The sequence below is a fragment of the Sipha flava genome, unplaced genomic scaffold (assembly GCF_003268045.1).
Source record: "Sipha flava isolate LNK unplaced genomic scaffold, YSA_version1 554_pilon_pilon, whole genome shotgun sequence".
In the NCBI taxonomy this organism is placed as follows: domain Eukaryota; kingdom Metazoa; phylum Arthropoda; class Insecta; order Hemiptera; family Aphididae; genus Sipha; species Sipha flava.
In genome coordinates this window covers 13,340-31,856 of record NW_020273537.1, presented here as the reverse complement: position 1 = coordinate 31,856, position 18,517 = coordinate 13,340, and the positions used below count along the sequence as shown (strand labels likewise).

The 18,517-nt window shown below is 30.7% G+C and overlaps 1 protein-coding gene across 1 annotated transcript in view; it reads right to left on the bottom strand.

The window, feature by feature from the left end:
- LOC112691075 overlaps positions 1–14,105 on the bottom strand; it is a 34,547-nt gene extending 20,442 nt beyond the window's left edge. Inside the window, exon 1 of the mRNA XM_025565214.1 lies at positions 13,763–14,105. The gene's annotated coding sequence lies outside the window, so the exon portion shown is untranslated. The remainder of the gene's footprint in view (positions 1–13,762) is intronic.
- Positions 14,106–18,517: the final 4,412 nt, after the last annotated feature.

Here is an 18,517-nt window from a genome sequence, read left to right as displayed (position 1 = left end):
GCCCTATTTTTCATTTTGGTAGCAATCAGAATTTACACGATCTTCGTTCCGCGCGTATATAATAATGGAACGATACATAATTGTTCGACTGTCACACTCGGATTGCTGTAATAACGTATTTTATTATGTGTACAAAGGCGGTACAAAGATCGTGGTGAACTCTGTCAAATATAAATCAAATACAATGGTGATGAAGAATCTTATTGGAATGAATGATCGTGGCGGTGACGATTTCACTTGGATTCGTTATTTTAACTATGACTAGACGCGTCGAGTATTATAAATTCAACGAAAATTTTCAATTGAAAAATATCGAGTTCACCTAGACAATGCTCCGCAGTGGCACCCTGTACGAGGCGTTGTTCCACGATGAGCAATTGTCATCTGGTGGGTAGACGAAAAAAATGGGTCAGACTGAGGAAAAGGAAGAAGACGAAGGAAAAAAACTGAAAATACGATCGCTGTTGATTTAATTAGGTTTTCTCGATCGTCGATAATTGCTATAGGGCAGAACCAAGTGTGCCCAGGCACGTAGTTCAATACCGTTGCCGTAGTTTTTAGTTTGACGAGGTCATCTGTATATTCTATAGATTGAAACAAATGATGTGCAGTTTTCCATAGTTCGGTCAAGTAAACTCGACCATAATATTCTCTACATTTTACAGTTTATTTACATTTTTAACAAACATAATATTTAGTACAAACCTATGTAGGTTTAAGTATTTATAATTAATACGTATCCAGTTTTCAGTAGCTCAACATACAGATTATTTGATGAAATTGATGTATTATGAATTATGACCTTAAAATATATCAGCGATACTTATCCCATGAAATATATTACGTAATCATGGTCAGGTAGTTTATGTTAAACTTTATTTATGAGCATATGATAAGCTTGTATTATAATAAATATTTAATCATCACATTAAATTATGAATTTATGATTACTGTTAAATAGGTGTAACCTATACTCTTAATAAAAGAAAATTGTCGCAACATTTTATAAAAAATGTTTTGTTTAATATATTGTATGTCTATGAGCCATTATATTTATAGAAAAATATATCTACTCGATAAAATAATAAAACTTAATTGTATGTATATGTTTTTATCTATCTGTATCTTTTAAAGTTAAATATTCTATTACAATTGTAATTCTCGTATATCACATAATCTATTTTAACATTAATTCACCTGACTCTTAATATTTAACGTAGCCCTTAATGTAATGATGTGAAGTATTTTTTTATTTTTTTTTATATTATACTACCTAATTTCCCACGGCAGCTGAATTATCTATGTTCTTCTCAAACCATTATTTATGAATACGCAGTCAAAACTAAATTTGAATTTCTCATCACGATGTGTTCTTAGTATTTTAACCTTCACACGAACGAGATTTTCATAACTTCGTCAGACCACTTACGCCAAAATCATAGACAGTAGGCATATTACACCTCAAGGTACGTAGTATCCTAGTATACCAATCCCGTATAAATATTTTATGAGTAACTCATGATTGAATTTCCATTTTTTCTTTTACTATTCTTCAATTTATATTTTTCTACCAACATGTGTTGATATTTTAGTAGCCGATGGCCGATCGTGATCACTCAAAACGATCTGTACAACTATATAGTAAACACATATATTAAATTTAGTAATGGATCCATGTATACAATGTTGTGAGTTATATCGTATGTTTATTACAAAATACAATATATTAATTGAAAATAAAATGTCTTTAAAAAAGTACATGATATATTATTCATAATTATCTTTGATGAATTGTTATTTTGTTAGTATGTAATTAATTTACAACACGCTGAGACTTATGATAATATTGAGTACTTTCAATATATTGTAAAATAAATAGTTCTTTTTCACTATTATAAAAAAAAAAAAAAATTATAAACTGTTTCTATGAATCTTTTTATACATGTAAGTAATATAAAAAAAATTTTTAAATTATTTAAATTATCCTATTTTAGTAACTAGGCTAATTTGCAAATAGATATTTGTGTATTACCAAGACTTTTATAATATTCTTCTTCTTTATTTAGTATTTTTATAAAATTGTATTTGTAAAAATAGAAAAATACAAATTTACAGTAAACTCTAAGTCATAAAAATATACTTCACTCAATTATTATCTTTCAGCGTATCATTTTTTTTTACACGATTGGCAAAGCGATCTTCGTGACTAACGAGTAACTATAATCTGTCGATCTATTGTCAACGATCTGTCATGTGAATATTTTATTTTAACCCCAATATTCTCTACTGGGTACCAGTCACGTGAAACAGATTATGAGAATTATATAAAAACGTTTGTCCCTGTGTTTATTCTCATTAAATTATTTTTTCCACCAACCAGCATTCTTGTCGTCAATATTTTACACAAATTATCGAGAAAAAACAATGGTTTCGAGTTCATAAAAACAATAAGTATAATATTATTATAATCAACTGAATTAACGGATAACGGATCTCTTCTACGGTTTCACGCGTATACGGTGTATGTCTTTTCATTATTATTATCATCGCATGAGTGATTATTCATGGGCATCAATGGTGGGTTTTATGTGCCTACCTACTACGGTATATGATGTCACTGTATGATATTCCAAGACATTCGGAGCGGAAAATTATACGAAAAGCTGTTGTTGATAACTACCGCTAATTTAAACATTGGAGTATAAATTCATTAAAAATGTACATTGTAGATCAAGTAAGTTATAATAATAAAAACCACATAAATTTTCAATTAATTGGCCCAAACTTGATCAACGCGACTTTAGTAGTTTTAAATCAGCATTGCAATAATATGTGTATTTCATTACTTATAATGTATTATATATATTGTTTTTATTTCTCTCAAATGTTCTTTGTTTCATACTTGTGGTACAAAACTGATCAGATAACAATATTGAACGAATTTACAGTTGCAAGGACTAAAAGTTTAATACACAATATTCCAAGAACACTTTATTGTAAATACATTATATCTCTGATCTCTAGACTCCACGCAAACATTGCTAACAGTCGTTTATAATCACTTCTGTATGTTTTCGTTTCCAATTATGAAACAATTATATCTTGATTACTTTTCAATATAATACATGTTTGGATACTATGCGTATACAAACGAAGAGTATGCGGGTATAGTTTATACAAGCAATATCACACGGAAAATCATTTAATTCGAATAAGAAAATATTTTTTTAATTATGTCTTTACAATACCTAAAGAAGCAACATGATAGATAATATCTTGTATATACTTTATGGTCAACAATTGATCGGGTTGTATACATTTCACATAAAATGTTTAACTTTGAAATAAAAACAAACCATTAGAAGATAAAATATGTTGATTCCTGATTTTCAACACTCCGTAAGAAAATATGACGTGAAATACATCGTAACGGTATTAAAATAATAATGTAAAAGACATTTCAATTGTAAAATAATATAGGTGAAGTTCTTCAAGCCAATAGATTGAGTAGATCACTCTGCTTCAAGTTGTTTACTCCTTGACAAATTATTATGTTTTGACGTATTTATATAAATCATAATCTTCTCTAAGTCAACACAAACAAATCCGTAATTGAATACGGCAAACAGCGTTATTAAAATGACATCTGCTCCTACGTATTCGTATAATATGGTCCAGTTTTTTTCATTTTATTTTTATTTTTAACTTTTATTGCCTATTCAGTATTCATTTACTGGGTCACAACGCACACAAACGTCTCCCACGATTTACCTATTTCTTTTCGCATCGTTTAGCATCTGCACATAACTCCCGTTGCTAGATGGTATATCGTTGTTACTGAAACGAAACAATTGACAATTGATGACGGAAATCAATAACTAATCAATGCACCGTTAAAATACTATTAGAATTCCATACATGTATATTTTATGAATTAAAAAAAAAATAAACGAAAAAAAATTTAAATTCGGGACTTAAAGGTATGGTTTATAAATGAGAATTGTTGTCTTTCGTATCAACACAATTCAGTCAAAGATGATAGAACCAAAATAAAAATATACCATTTTAGTTGTAAGCTGTTAAAAATATGTACATTATGTTTATAACCCACAAAAATAAATAAAACATTAAACATTCATCTTTATGGAGGTTAAAAAAATAAATTATATTTATTGTTATAAAGTAGGTTATATTAACGTAGATTTAATCATGTGTAGGTATATGATAAAAAATAAATAAAAAAAAATGTAATAAAATAAGATACGGACGATATCCACGTAATTAAAAATTGAATTTTCCTTTTCGAAATGTCGTCATAATTTGCAAAGCCTGTCAATATCGTCTGTAGATTTTACTGTCCGTCGTAGTCACGAACCACACGAATCACACATTTAACACGCCATGGCATAATATCAAAATGCGTACAGTATTTTACTGCAGTGACCTAGAATGTACTCATCATCATGTATTTCTGGATGAAAAGAAATAAGTGAAATATCAAAATAAATAACGGATGATTATATTACCAACAATAATATACAAGCCTTCTGAATTTTGTTATGTATAAAGGCTGTCAGGAAGAAGAAAGTAAAACGTATAGTATAGTTCCTAATATACTCTTTTGTTCATTAGTGTTTATTAAATTGACACTGGAACACGGCGGATAAAAATTATTCGAGTCATATTAAGACTGTACAGTGATGACCCAGATAATGAATAAACATTTGGTTTAAAAAATATCCTTATCGCACACTTTGAAGTTTACTGCAGTAGAAAAAAGATAAGTTATATCCTACGCGAGTCGGGACTAGAATAATAATTATCTTTTTCATCGTCACATCGTGTACTATATGTTTCCGGTAAAATCGATTTTTTGCCTAGTACAATATAGACCGTCATTAAAATAATCCTATCGTTCGGGCAAACACACTGTACGTATTGTTATTTGAATATGATATTTTTCGGTTTGATTAAATTAATGATGATATGGTAGGCATTTTTTTTTTCACTTCCATAAACGATCCGGTTCGAATCGAATTATTCCATCAATAATCATAGTTCAATTGAACAAGTACCAGATCATTGCAATTCACAATATAAGTAGAAAGTACAAAAATGTCTGAGTACTATGGGCGCACCAATGTATTAAATATTCTGTTTAATTTTATTACGTTCAACAATAATTTCGCGTAGGTATATGTATTATATATATATATATATATATATATATACATTATATTCTATTGAGCGCAGGATATATGTATTAGATACACATGGATAGGGTATAACGATTTTCCATGAACGTTTTCACATTTATAATAATATGATCTAAATCGTATTTAATCGTGATTTATTCCGCGCGGTTCGCGGTCGTATAGGAATTTTTTTTTTTTTTGCCGTATTCGAAACGCTTATGAACCCATTAATTAGATTCGATACTGTGCGAGAATGGTGGTTTCCGGTAGATTTTTAACTGAACGGGCGCGCAGTTCAGCAACAGTGACTTGTGTATTTGATGGCAGACGTAACAAACCGATGACAAGGCTGTAATCGGCCGTCTGTTTGTTTTTCGCCGTACATATACCAACTTTTATTTTCCGCCGTGGATAATGCGTGGTGATCCGGCGTATTGGCGGTGTTTCGCGAGTTTTCCGACGAGTCACCGACGACGGTGCAAGTAAAAATTCGCTTTTCCGATGTATCAGCGGCGAAGCATTAGAGAAAATGTGCGAACGCGTTATCGTACAAAAAACCGACGGACAGCTTGGAGGGAGGATACATACGTCTACAGCCCGACGGACGGTTTCCCACAAGAACCAATGTACCACAGAACCGACGGACATTAACCCCTTCATACACACGTCCACCGCGACAGATACGTAGTATGACGTAATACACAGCACAGGTGCACGGCGTCCGTACCGTGTAACATTGTTGTAATCGACAGTAATAAGATAAACATACATCCGTGTGTACGTTTATAATTTATGCATATGTGTAAACGGATATTACGGCGTTGTGCGTGTTGATGTACAATTTTCGTTTCGAATCGTTTCGCCTGTAATTGTGTTGCCACTGTCAAATGTCGTTTGACGCGGGACGCGAATGAGATGATTGCAGTCCCGCCGGAGGGAGGCAACAACAGCTCTGTGCACAAATATGTTATGCTTTATTTATATATACAAAGCGGACAATCCGGTTGTGCTCTCGGCGCGCGTTCACGGACGACGCCACGGAAAGCAAAACCAATTATTCCTCCCTGGTCGCCGTACACACCCCGACGTCAACCACAACGACCGTTCCCTCTGAACATGATACGCGTGCATGCGCGCAACGGCTTCTTCTGACTTTGGTATTCGGTATCGTTTTTTGAACGCGATGACCACACCACCGACGGCGGCACCGTGTTATCGATTGTGTTTTGCTAATCGCATTCGCCGAGTTACGATGACGTTTCGCTATCGGTCGCGGTCGATTGTACTGAAACGCGGACCGGATTCCCATCGCTAATCACATTTTACCCTGCGCAGCCCGGTCAGGAATTTTTTCCGGATGCCCCCCTCCCCCCCCCTTGAGTGCTTTCTCAGTCATCACGCATTACCCATTGCGTGACGTACAGATTCCCGAGCAATGAATCGATATGGACCGACTGCAGCGTACTACAATATCTTTTCATTTTTATTTTATACAATGTTCCATGATTGAAACTTATGGTCTATGAAAAAAAAAACTCTCCACGATATGTTATGTGGAAGATTAATAATCGATAGATATGACGACATTTAAATTTAATTATCTTTAATATAGTCAAGGGCGTTCGTGAGTTTGATATAAAATACGTAACGGATTACAGCTAGCCTGAATGTATTAAGTGATTAATTTTATTTTTTATATTTTTTTTGCGTAAATTATTTTTATTTAAAAGGATCTGAAGTTGGAAGGCTTTTCAAGTTGCCACGTATTCGTACTCGTTTAAACTTGACACGTATCCAAATCATATAAGAATTATAACAAAACGTTTATTCACAGCCCTATGTATAAGATTTACACGTGAATTGTACATGAACGCAATACGTACGTACATACTACAGTGGAAAAAGCATTGGTAAAATTTTTAAACGCATATACCGTTGTGTGTGTATAAATGAAATATTGTGTATATTAATACGGCAGTTGACACATTATTATTATCGAAAATAATACCTATGCGTGTTTGATTCCAGCGTTATGGAATGCACGATATGTTGAGACCTACTTATCTTCGATGGTATGATATTTTTTTCTCTTTTGGTTTCTTTTTTTATGTTACCATCTAACATGATTTGTATCGGACATCGTTAAATATTTTTTAACCCATCATTATAAATACGGCAAACATTTTTTTTTAAAGCAGATTTATCATGATATTGTGTTGTCATACCTCTGCGCTTGTATAATAAATGTCGGAAATTGCCTCGTTAAATACTTAATAACAATATTAAAGTTTTTTTTTTCATTCTAAAACAAAGTAAAAGGAATTTTTTCTTTCAATTTTTATATATTGATAATATCAATAATAACTAATTTATCTGTCTACATTATTAGATAATTGAACGACAATACTCTAAATGACGGAAATTCTCTTATTAAATACTTAATAACAATATTAAAGTTTTTTTTTTCTCTCTAAAACAAAGTAAAAGGAATTTTTGTTTAATTGAACGATAATACTCTAACTGTATCAAATGCACGAAAACGAACAGTAACTATATTTATGCCGTTGCATTTAACTGTAATTTAATCGATCTACAAGTTTCGTTAGATTTTATCGTTAAGTACATATAATATAAATTATAACAATCTTTTAATTATACTGCATGTGTTACATAATACATGATCTTCCATTGACGTACAGTGAGCATGCGCATGTATACACGTTTGTATGCTTGTGTTTATACGTGTACCTATAGAAAACATTGATTAACTAGTAGTGCTATCTTGGGAAAACAAGAAGACTTCCGATTTTTTTTTTTTTTTTGATTTTATACGACAGCTAATTAGATGACAGAGGAATATTAAGTGACTGTCCAGGGGGTCTAATCCATAAACGTCTCCTGCTGATTTATTCGAATAAACAAAGCTAATTGTTTTTTATTTCATACATCTTAATCTAAACGGATGATTTGCATTGATACGAAATTATTTGTTGTTTTTTTTTCTGCAAAAACAGCATATAGAGTATACGCAATGGCCATCCAAAGCGATAATCCCGTATGAATTATGGAACGTACGTTTAACGGGCAAGGGTTATCGTGCATACGTTTTTTAACTGTTTGAGATATTAACCCTCGGTAATTGACGGTTGCAGAAGAACACATATTAACGTCGTACATTTCTTGTGATCGAACCCCGCCTTTACTTAATCCCATCATAACCGGGAGCTAATTAACTAGTAATAAACATATACATCATGGTTATATATTTTTTTTTTTTTACTTCCTCCGAAAGAAATAACACCCGTTAAGTTTTTGCAATGTTCAACTTCACATTCCACAATTGAATAGATACGCTTATTTACCGTTACTAATTGCTTGAAAATATGCTACATGTTCCTTATTTTACGCACACCACATGAAGAAAATATTATTGATCAAAAATATAAGGTCCGAAATAATTGTTTTAAAAAAATATTCACTCGGATTGTGTCTGATAAACGATGTTGGTTCTCATCAAGAGCAAATTCCATTACAGTAACGAGTACACCCTCCTGACCCTATGATATTTTACAATGTCATTGTTTGCGAATCAACGGGTATAAATATATATCATGTATATGTAGACACGATATTGTATAAAATATTATATAAAAGGGAATTTATTAATTATTTACAAACTGTCATTAGAAGTGGCTACGAGGAGTCAAAAATTTCCCAAACGTGTATGATTGAGAGAAAAAAAGAATAATCATTTTAAAATCAAACGTTATTAACTCGTTAGCAATTTAATATGAAAAAAATTGTCGTTACTAGCCATTTTTTTATGGCATGTATATTTTTAAGATTTATTTACAAATAATTTTAGTTCAAAAGTAAAAACTAAAAAATTTGGATTAATTGGTAGGTAGCATCGAAATCTCCGATGTATTAAAAAAATGGATTTGTACTAGAATATTATTCAGGACGATCGTTTGCCGAAACCAATTTCTTTGGCCTTAATTTATCGTTACAATTTACAATAATAAAAAAATGAAATACAAATGTAACATTGACGAATTGTACGAGTAGAACAAAAAGCAAATAAATACGTTTTTTATAAATATTTTACGTTTTAGAAGTTTTTATTACTTGGATATAAATATTATAAAGAAAATAATACTAACAATTTCGGCCACACCGCGGTGATCTGTTAACAAAGACTCGAAATTAAAGTACTAATAATATTTTTATTTTTGATTATAATAACATTTTAAACTTGTTGAAATAATTTTTCAATATCTATCCCATGTTTGTTTTTAATACCAATGGTTGTGTAACTAATAAATATACTTTTAACTGATCAAGTTATTCGAGTTTTTTTATTCCTCTTTGGTAATACATGAAAATAAAATATTTGGCAGCAGTATCTGAACATATTATGTCCACGTGCATTAATCCCATTACTATGCTTGGTAGCTTCTTCACACATGCCTCGCACGTGTCACCGATCTCAATAAATCCTAAGTTCTGCAGGTACCTACAGATATATCGATAACATACAACGTTTTAAATAAAAAGATGTAAGTATTTTACAATAATAATCAAAAATCATCATAAAGAAATTGTTGGTTTGTAAGACTGACTATAGAAATAAAAAATAATATTATTTACACCATAGGGATATTATTTCAAGCATTATATTTTAATGTGCTGGAATACGTATTTCTTCTTTTTAGGTCATATTGTCATGGTTGAATACTAAATATATACAGTTTAAAACATTTGCTTAAAATACGAGCCTAAGCTAATATTTAAATATCGAATATACATTAAGTCATAATAAGGATATTTTAAAAAATAAATATATATATATATATATATATATATATATTGCACGGTGACCAATAACGTAACACCATTTACGGTGATACTATAATGTATGCAGAATGTTCATTATTATGGTTCATCACTTTGGAATTATAGGGTTATATTTCCCGCCAAAACCCTTAATTTCAGGTACATACGGTAACGTTAGAACGAAACCGAAACGTAACGGGACCCACATATCGCAACTGGTTTATAACACGTACCGTGAACTACGCAATTACCCCCGCGGGAGTCAAAGTTTCACACACGCTAGAGAACATACTAAAAACGAGGCAAACCGGTTTATTGTTTTTGTCGGCTTGCACTTACCGCACTCTATGCACATCAAAACCTGACAGAGTTCATCTTAAAATAGTGGTAACGTTATTTTTAGATAAACACAGCTAATTAGATACCTTCCTATAAACCCGCGAAACAGACTGCAATAGTATTATATCATGTTGTCGGTGCAGTGACGAGTTGAACAATAATAGATTTGTACGAACGTCTAAAAGTGTATTTACGAATACCATAATGATTGCAATCAAATATAATACATGAGCTCAAAAGATAAATGTATTTGCACAATTTCGTTAGCGTATTTTAGACTAGACACATTCTTGAACCTATTATTTTTATTAAAAACATATGTGTTCACAAAATATAAGTCTGGACGATTCGTATCTTTAAATCACTAAGTTCAGTATTGAAATAAGACATTGAGTAAGACAATAAGATATTTCTGGGGCATTCAAAATCCAACATTTACCTAAAGTAACACATTTTGGTCCACATATTTTGAACCGATGGACAAACACACGTGTCAAAGCATATTCAAAATTGCTTTGTTTTACGTACGAGTGCATATAATATGTGCAAGTGTTTGTATAGCTGTGTGTGTGTGTGTGTGTGTGTGTTATACTACCTATGCGCTATGAATTAGTGATGATTCAACTCATTACTGGAGTATACATTCATACACATACTCATACATGTAGAATACACATTGATTTTAAAACGGTCAGAAACCACAGCCATCACATGGATCCACGTTATGATTTCTGGATATTCAAATTATTCGACTAATTATACAAAAACTCCGTGTGTTCCTAAAATTATTCGCGTAGTACATTGAATGAGTTAGTTCACTTTTGCGAACATTGATTTAATCTACGAAGAGCAAATTTATCATAAGAAGTGAGGAAATGTGAAGTACAGCAAACCTCAAAGTCAATGACATTACAATTCTTATTTTACTTCCTGAAATGTTTATAGGAAATTGATCTACAACACCGCAAAACGGTAAATATTAATAATAATCGTTCATTGATGTTTGTTCCACATGGCATGTTTGAATTCGTGCGGTTTTGCATTTTTGATTATCACCTAGTTTAATACACTGTAAATGATGGTATCGGCATTTAACCGTAGTCAAAAAAATAGTTCATCAAGATTTAGTTTTTATCCAAGCAACTGTGAAATACATACAATGTTAAATATTAATACCATTTAATTTGTGTAACAAAATATTAATATTCGATAGAGGAAAATTGAGTTTGTATTAATAGTTCACAATCGGAGATTTGGTATAATATCCTATTAAATAACTTTAAATTAAAATAAACGGTATGAACATATTTCACAAATTACAGGTATGACATCATTTTTTAAATAAAATACATTAATCTATGTTTGAAATTGATCATATTACAATGATGCTAAAATACGAATATATCTGACCAATAGCAAATTTTTTAAGACTGGGAGTGTCATAATGTACCCGAAGAATTTTATTTTAATGACTTATATCCATATACAAGTTCTACTCGTATGAACCTTAAAATAAATTAATCTATTGGTGTTTTTTATTTATTTATTTTTTTTTATTTGATTGATCATTAAAATAATTTGTACTCTGTTATTGTATATACATACGTAGAAAAACAATATCCAAACCTAATACCTAGTTGCTGTGTCCTAGTCGTAATTTAATAATAATAGTAATTACAATGAGGATCAGCGTTATACTGTAAAAATTATTATTTAAAGTTGATAAATAACGTACATTTATGATTTCATCTTTTCGTATTAATAAATAAATGATTGTTTGTGAATAAGGAAAAAAATAACGCGTACACGTTCAACGGTATACGTGTTCAATTTTAATATTTTTCACTTAACTGTAAATATTGTTGTTGTAAAGATGAGTGGGAGTTAACGGGGTAAAAGTAAATAATGACGATGGCATATTTTTAACATTGAAAACACAATGTTAACCGAATGCCGGTGCCGTAAGAGCATTTTAACTAAATTACATGTGATTTAGAGTGCTGATGTATAGTTAACGATCGGATCGGATTATCGTTGCCAGATATTATAATTTTTTTTTTAACCGTCAACACTAGGTCAAGTTGGAAAAATATTCGATTGATTTTCAACCGCTAATAATGACCGAAAAAAAAAAGCATATGGTTAAACAATTTACGCCGACATCATAGTATACGTGTATGCGTTAAGCCATTGGATATGGAGAACACCGCACGATGGAAAGTGTTCCGGAAAACGACGGCGTAATCGAATTCTCATTTGCGTTTGTCATTAGTGTACGTATGTATGTGGGTGATGATGTGGGCAAGTTGTCACCACAGTTACACTCACGTTGGTGATGTACCTACCGTATTTATTATAATATAGTAATAGTAGTGTAGACCGTAATAGTAAAAATAGTAGTAGTAGGTCAACCATGTTAGCCCGTTGCGCATTGTTATTATTTTCTAATATTAATTTGTTACCATCATAATGTAATATTCATCGATCACGATGTATATTATTAATGTTAATAGCAGTGTAAATATATATATATATATATATGTATACCTCTGTAAATCGCATTAAAAAATATTAATCATTTATATTAATTTTTTTTTTTACCCCAATTATTATTAACTTGAGAATATAACTGTTAAACAGTCGTAGTTCCCATGATTGCGGGGATCATCTTTCATCAACTCCTGAACACTCATTAATTTCACAGGAACGTTAGATGTTCTACGATTTTTGAATAAATTCGAAAAAATATAAATTATTATATTCATAACTGTTCATTTTACAACGTCTGAAACGGTTCGTAGCATAATGCTTACAAACGGTTTTATGGTATTATTATTATAATCTGGATATTAATATTTTCGAAATTAAAATATTTATATTTTTATGAATTTATTTTCAACGGAAAAATAATCATTGATCCAGCAAAATGTTTCGAATAATAAAATAAATATATGTAATCGGGCTAACGATAATACTACTCGTGCATAAAAATATTCAGACTATCCTTTTGAATAATTAACAGTTTTTTTTTAAATTTATATTATAAGTAGTGTGATTAATTTTTTAAATTAAAGATATTTTAATGAATTAATAATTTTACTTGCTTTATCAAGAATTGATTTTAATATTAATTTAAACACAAAATATGTATCATAAACATTATATATTAGTTGTTAATTTACCGTTTTGAAACTAAATATATGAAATATACGACGAAATTGTATTTTCGTACTCCTAATAGTAAAACTATCAAAATAGTTTCAATTCCTATTGACGTTACCATTATATAAACTATTTAAATCAACGGATTATACTATTAATAATGCAAAGTATTACGATAATATAAGTACGTTATATTTACAGTATTTCACTGCTATAAAATAATTACTTACAATTTATGATTTGCCGTGCCGCTGTGAGCGTTCACTGTTTGGGTACACACACCCGCTGGAACTCGTCGTTACACCAATATCAACACTTAAGAACCCCGATTTTTGCACAATTTACGTATATGAAATCACTATGATCATACCAATGTAATAAACGTAAATATTTATTTGTAGATCCGATGAATCTATTTTGGAAAATATTGTAAAAATAATATTTTAATCAAAAACCGTAGCCGGCCGGTGCACGCGGAAGCGTTAAAGTCTCTATGCCCGGACCGTACTACAATCGGAACAGTAGTGATGACACCTGTGCACGGCGCGACATCGGTCGGTCAAGGACTGGTAAACTGCACTGCGTCCAAGATCATTGCCACCGGTTCCTTTTATAACTTCTTCCCTACCACCGAGCGCACAAGCTACGCCGACCACATGCATTCAGCTCGCGGTTGGTTCGTTTTCCGATTGTATACATCGTTTCTTTTTCTTCTTTTTTATTTTTTTTTTTATCATTAGTGCATCGAGTAGGTACTCTTGTACTCGCATTCTTTGCTTGCCGCATTATTATCGTCGTTATTACTATCACAAAACAGATTTATACTGTTTTTCTTATACCTTACAGGTATCGACAATATTATAATAGTGCACGACGTATGTTTCACCACCCTAAACTTCGGACGCGTTCGGTCTAAAAATAACGATGTTCAATGGGCTTCCTGATTAAATATTAACAGCAAAATCTCAGGTCGTATTTAATACACTTTTAGCTAACATGCAATTGTTTAATTTAGTTTGGATATGATTCAACAAGAAACCAAGCTTTTCACGACTGTGTTGAAAAACTGTATTAACGATATGTTATAATAGTATAATACTTTATTATTAGTTGAGTTCAAATTTAAAAAATGTTATTGTTATAAATACCAAAATCAGAAAAATACATTAAAATAACAATCGATTTCAACTTCATTAATATATAATATACAATATTATAATAATTACATTTTGACATTAAATGAAAAAAGGAACATGCATATTTTGCATTCGTCTTGCAAAATTTTACTGTATCGAAGTATTTAAGATTCACACTCAAGTATTTCAACTAATTATTTGAACAATTTTGTAACATCATATTGACGCTTTTAATTAGAATCTATATTCTAAAGCTTAGTAAATTTATTATATATTTTTTTTTATTTCAAACCAATGATCAAATTGTTTTCTTTTTAAAAGTATAAATAATATACGAGTATTCGAATACTAAATATAAAAATAAAAATGAAGTGTACCTAAAATATAGAATAACCATAAATTAGGACCAACCTGATTATAAATACCTACGAATATTATTTAATATAGTATAGTATGCCTGTTAAGATTGTAAATAAGTTCACCTAATAATTCCAGTAATGTAATGTCATTGTGGCTTTTTTTCCGTTATAAAACTATTATATGCTTAGTGAATAGGAAACTTGTAAAAAAATTGTTTTAATAAAATATATCTTCAATGAACGTTGACCATACATGCACACACCATATACCACAAAAATCCGTAAGAATAAACTATAACTGAAGAAACCAAAATTGGTACAATATATTTGTTATACTTTTTTCCGGAACTGGAACATGTAATTGACAAAAAGTCGAGTATTTGAAAAAATAAATTCAAACCCAGAATAACATATCCCAATATAATGCGCCTCGGCAACTAGGTTGTTAATTTACTACAAAACTGTGTTCGAAAAATGTATTTTTAAAGATCAAATTGAAGTTGTTCAAGTTTTTGAGTGTTAGGTAGTTGACAGGAGAATAAAACAGAGTATGAGTGTTGCGGAAATGAGAATGTTTAGATGGATGAATGGAGTGACAAGAGAAGATAGAATAAGGAACAAATATGTGAGAGGTAGTATTAATGTAGCGTCGTTAGTGGACAAGATGAGAAAAAATAGACTGAGATAATTTGGGCATGTAATGAGGCGAGAGGAAACAAAAGTAATAAGTGTGGTTATAAAAATGAACGTTGAAGGGAAAAGAGGAAGAGGAAGACAAAAAATAGATGGTTGGATACGATTGAGAATCATATGAGGACTATTGGTGTGTGCGTTGAGGATGTATAAAATTAAGACAAGTGATGGTTTAAGATAACGGTGGCCAACTCCAAATAGTTAGAAGAAAGGCAAAGGAGAAGAAGAAATTGAAGTTGTTCATTTTATTTTCTGTTTCAAATTAGTTTATGCAAGCATATAATTGTATAATACATGTAATAATGCATTGGTATATTATTACACATCAAGCAAAAAGGATTTCCAACAACTGATTTTACGAAATATCTAATCAAAAATAAACTTATCTTAAATAACACTTATTTTAATACAAAATAATCAATGAAGAATTTTTTTTTTTAATTAGAATACTGAATAATATTTATAATTAATTTAAATTTCGTATTTCTCATAGCATACTTATATGTTGGCATATATTGGAATTTCAGCAGTAGTATAAAATATGTCTGTCATTGTAAATATATATTTTCATTTTTATTAAAATCAAAACATAGGTAACTTTAGTAGTTTTTAAATATAAAATAACATTCAGCCTAATACTTTAGAACTTAAAAATGTGTTACAAAATATATTAAATAAACATTGATCGTTATAAATAATTACTATTTAGTCGAGCCCATCAACCAATCTATGATATTAAACAAGTTTATTATCATTACTTCATTTAATGGACAATGAACTTTTCAAATCACTATAAGCTCAACTTAACATTTCTTAGTATAACTACCTATCTGTTTCTCTTCGTTTTTTTTTTTTTTTTTTTTTTATTTGTTATTAAGTAAATTAACTTATTCAGAAAATTAAATACTTTTAACATGCAAAATTTTTTGCTAATATTTCAATAGAAATATCAACAGTACCAAAATATTAACTGATAAAAGCTTTTTATTTCAATAACGTTATTTTAATTTATTTTCATCAAAAAATAATACATTTCTAGTTGATTTTAAAATTAACTTGAATAAATAAATATTACGTAAAATATTTTACTATTCATGAAGTTCAATAATTGTCATTAAAAAATATTATGTGACAATATGATTATGTTTAGTGTTTAAAAATACGTTTATATTTATATATTTCTACAAAACAGTTCTCAAGAGTTCATTGTACCTGCCAAAAATCAAAATTCAATAGTACAATATAGTTGAAAGAAATAAATAGACACAAAAACACGACAAATTAGCATCCAATTGATATAAAAAAAAAAACTGAAATTATTTCAATTAAGTATTATAAAAAAATATCTGTTTAACAACTACTAAGCGACATAAGAAAATATTACCAGTAAATTATAAACAAATTAACAATATAGTAAAAATAGTTTACGATAATATTACAAGTGATTAAACATTTAACAAGGGTACTCTTCATGTTTAATATTGTATAAATTACAAATGGTACGGTGTACTTGCAAATTATTTAGTATAAGTATATTGAACGAAAATCCAATTTTACGCTTATTACGTCAACGTACATCACCAAATTCGGGAAGTAATATCTGCACGGAAAAAACCGAACCGCTAGACGATTCTTGTATACTTATTAAATTTGATAATTGGAAGAATACGTGTTGGTCCAAAGTGTATGGCAACAATATAATACAGTAATAAAAATCATATCAATATAAACATTTCCCTTTTGTATAGTTTTCAATCACTGCTGCGTCAAACTATTGTAGACACACCACGTGTGCATTGAAAAGTTTAATGCGTGTGTATGCATACACAGCAGCATGGTAAATTATTTATGAAATCGTTTTCCGTTAAGCTTTGAACAAATGATGGAAAACATTTTAAATGTTCACGATTTGTTTGTAGTACACAAGCTTTGGCGAAATACGATGTAACGCGAATGAACATCGAAACTACGTTTACAATCGTGAAAAAAAATACATGCTAGTTCGGTCTTTGTACTAAAATAATATGGACGAGTATCACTAACATCTGCAGGTACCTAGAGACCCGTGTATCGTACACGGCTACGGGCTTAACTTATCCATGCAATGTTTGAGATTCAACAAGTGCGTTTAGAAAACAACCACACAGAAATTATTGCCGCTCGTTCACGTTATTCACTATATTTTTTACAAAGCTGAAATCGATTTCGGTATGTATAAGCGACGTACATGCGTACTACGAGTTGTGTTTATTTCCTTTCAATTTTCCATGTTGCATAGAACGAATGTACGTTCCTGCGCATATAGTATGAATACATAAATATACATTATCGCGTACGTTTATCCGACACCACGTGTATCGCAAGCGAACGTTTAAGCACACTGTCAATAATATCTATGAATATGACACTGGTAGGTATATCATCTTGATACAGATAAGTCTCGATGGAATGATTGCGCGCCGATGATCGATCTTTTACACGTATTACAATATGCACGCACGTCGATGCACGATGATACATAGAGTCGCGGTGTCTCGCGCAATCATAACATACGAGGATACGATTATAGCATAGTGAACCCGTCGCGTGCATCCGGTATGCGAGTATTAAAATCAGCACGGGGATCTACTATGTGGCGGGGCTCCGGCAAGGGATTATATGGCACGACTAGTGCGTGCACACGCCGAACGGTTTCTTGTGCACTGGGTCAAGGGCAACTGTGATACATCCGTAAGTATAAAACTATTAATACACACACACACACACACACACACACACACACACACACACACACACA